Source organism: Nanorana parkeri, unplaced genomic scaffold (genome assembly GCF_000935625.1).
Source record: "Nanorana parkeri isolate BGI_ZX_2015 unplaced genomic scaffold, ASM93562v1 scaffold314, whole genome shotgun sequence".
Classification (NCBI taxonomy): domain Eukaryota; kingdom Metazoa; phylum Chordata; class Amphibia; order Anura; family Dicroglossidae; genus Nanorana; species Nanorana parkeri.
Genome location: NW_017306582.1, coordinates 110,104 through 113,570, shown reverse-complemented (window position 1 = coordinate 113,570; position 3,467 = coordinate 110,104). Strand labels below are relative to the sequence as shown.

The following is a 3,467-nucleotide window of genomic DNA, read 5'->3' as shown; positions in this document are numbered from 1 at the left end:
TATTAGACTTGGCGCTTCATGTTCAGGACAGGAATATCATGAACATGAAGCGCCAAGTCTAATAATTGATTGTTGGCTACTTCTCTGGTCTTAATCTGCATCGAATTGGGAGCCCTTTTCCACGGTTTGCCACCAACTCTACAAACTGCCAGGATCTGAAAAGTAAAACTCCACCCCCACGGAGCTTTAAAACAACAAGGTTCAAGGTGAGGATGCTGCTACACTGAGTTAGGATGATTGCTTGAATGCTACATGGAGGACCAAGAAATGCCACATTACCTCCAACAACAGGCTCTTCCAGGCAGCGTCGAAATGTGGTATTTACAGCTTCAACCCAAGGAAAATCCCCAGAAACATGCAGTATAACAACCAGTTCAGATTAAAGCGAACCTATTATTTATTCATACGTCACACGAATCAGCATCACAATATTTAGAGTAAAAAGGTACTTCTTGTCCAACCTATACTGAAGATCACATGGTCTCCTGGCTGCCATAGGATTGGGAGTGTTGCCCATCATAAGAGACTACCGAGGCAGCACCAACACCATTGATCATATGTAGTCTGCAATATACAGTACGCTATGGGTAATGCAACTGGAGGAATGACATCCTGCTTGGTGGGCAGATCCAGGAATCTGAACAGATCTCGCAACTGGTGATGTGTACCTTAAGGCAGGAGGAAGGCAACCACGGCACTCCAGCTGTGGTGGAACTACAAATCCCACAAGGCATTGCAAGACTCTGATAGTCATGACTGCCAGGGACATGATTGGATTTGTAATTTCACCCCAGCTGGAGCGTCACGGTTGCCTACCCCTACATTAAGGTATGTTGTAAACCTGCCGGTGACTCGACCCACTAGCATCCACAAAGCATCAGCTAGCAATGTCAAAGGAGACAAGATATGAGACTTCATCAGGCAAACCTGCAGTAAAGCTGCCGGGCTGCCCATGACGTGGTTAACTGCGACTGTGTGAGGGATGAAGACATAAAGTTGGCTCAGGCTGTGCAGGCACTCCAGCTGCTTGAACAGGGGCCAGCAATAATACTACAGCGCTCCAGTGATAGGGGAGAAGTGTGACCACCAGAGCTACAACTTCTGTATCCTGCCAGATGCATTACAGGGGCTCTCCAGTGACCGCGGCCAGGCTGGTGGTACTCTCATTTTGCTATGTTGATATGCTGAGGGCTGGAAGCATCAGGGCAGATTGATAAGAGTTTCAGTGCCCACTCAAGGTTTAAGATTAACCAGTCCTGTAAAAAAACATGGCTAGCTAACTGTAATCCCTAAGCATAGGCACCACTAGTTGATTGCATGTCCCTCTCATTGTTGCCAAATCTTTTTCAATGTGGCCAAGGAGCCCCATAACCCAGCACAGTCTGGTACGTCTTCTTGCCTTCCGACAATGCAACGGAAATGCCCTTCTGTTGGTCACTCGGAGACCTGCTTGCATTTTGGGATGGCGAGGGCTCCCACTGCGTGTGCCAGAGTTTTGGGGGTCTCCTGGGTTGCCCTGAAGACTCCCTATAACAGGTACATGCAGGCGTACCTTTAAGGACTAGCATTAATAGGGTAAGATATCACAAGAAGTTCTCTTTTGGATCCGATTTGCTGAATGTCAAAATGCAGCCAATTACCTAAAGCTTGTCAGGAGCATGCAGTGGCTTGTGAGCCCCATGCTACTTGTCTTGTCCTTTTCTTTATTATGGCAGTCATGGTGGATTGCTAGGCTGGCCACATTAGCAGATCTCTTGTTGAGAACATTGAGTGGTAAAAGATCTCCTTCTGAGATTTGCTGAGATAGCTGCACAATTAGAATCCACAGCAACCTTCACACCCGCTTTGTCCGTGGTGCATGCAGCTCAGTTTAATGCAGCTAAATTGTAAGCACAAAAGGTTTTCATATTTTAATGGTCCAAAAGGTAAACTTGGCCTTTAAACACTATTATCAGCCATGCTCAGTTTACTTTTCTAAACTACAGAACCCTCCAATGTTATGGACAGGGGAAGGTGTCCAGTCCTAACATGCTTCTTGCTCTAGGGAACAGCCCTGTTCCTCTATGGCAGGGGTCAGCAACCTTAAACACTCAAAGAGCCATTTGGACCCGTTTCCCACAGAAAAGAAAACACCGGGAGCCACAAAACCCTTTTGACATCTAAAATGAAGATAACACTCCATATATCGTTTTTTTTAACCTTTATGCTATGTATAGCATGTATATAGGTATATGTGGGCTTAGTAACACTCTAGGCTTAGTAACGCACTGGTCTCTGGACTCACCTGAGACCCTGCAGAGCCCACATGAGAGTGGCCTTGCAGAGCACACCATAGATCTTGCACAGCCCATCTGAGACTCTCTATGGTGGGTTTAGGTGGGCTTGTCGCCAGGGTCCCCTTTTCCCTGTACCTCCTCTCAGCTCCTCTTACCTGCTGCTGCTGGGGCCTGGCCTCCTTCACCCCCTCCCCTGTCGCCTCTGCCATGCCGCCTCTGGTACAGCTGATACTCGTATAAGAGGCCCCCCAGGCTGCCCAGAACCCTCACATGGGTACTGGCCGAACCCCCCTGATGGTGGCGTTCTATCAAACTTTGTAAAACAGTAGAAAGGTATCATGGCACACTCACAAGCCAGCATGTAAAAAAACTTGTCTCACCACTAAGGTTAATAACAGAGGTTTGGATACACGTCTTCTGCAGAAAATGTGAAAGCCACACAGCCACAGTGTTTTACTGTTCAAAGCCCATTTCGTGTGCACCTTACTGTATAGCTGGTGACAAATTGTTGAGTGCGTTTGTCATTTGTTTTGCTTGACTGATTTGGTGCAGTGATGCATGGGGGTTCTCAGCTGCCATTGGGATGTGTGGGATCCCTTGTGTGTTCCTGTGCCTTTTAAGGGAGGTCGGGCTTCCTCCTGACAAACCTGCACCCAATTTGATATCTTCTGCCCCCATGTGCTCCAAGATGGAGACTCTCATAGTTTAGAGTTAGGACCGCACTATAAGAGGTGCCTTGGCGTGGCTGTGCGGCTTTCTGCAGAAGATGTGTTTCCAAACGTAGACACAAACATTGATAGAACAGCGGCCATGTCTAATCATTTATTTAGAGAAATAGATTATAATAGAGAACATTACATTGTAATGTTCCCCATTATAATCAATTTTTCTAATTAAATGAAATAACAGCACACCGTGTGCAGTTACACCCGGACCTCACTGGGCCCCCTCAGGCCCCGAGGCACTGGCGGTAGTTCCGCCCCTGGACAGGGAGCCACAGCAGAGGGATGAAAGAGCCACATGCGGCTCCGGAGCCGCAGGTTGCAGACCCCTGCTTTATGGGTACAGTCAGGGGCGCCGACAGGGAGGTACAGGCAGCCTGTAACGGGCCCCATCAAGTCAGCAGGGGGGCTCAAACCCAGCACAGGCTGCCTCTAAGGAAGGAGGATGGCCCTGCCCACATGTGATAGC

At 48.2% G+C, this 3,467-nt stretch overlaps 1 protein-coding gene across 1 annotated transcript in view; it reads left to right on the top strand.

Annotated features, from left to right (window-relative positions):
* SHQ1 (SHQ1, H/ACA ribonucleoprotein assembly factor) overlaps window positions 1-3,467 on the top strand; it is an 88,001-nt gene that overhangs the window by 43,875 nt on the left and 40,659 nt on the right. The window lies entirely within an intron of this gene.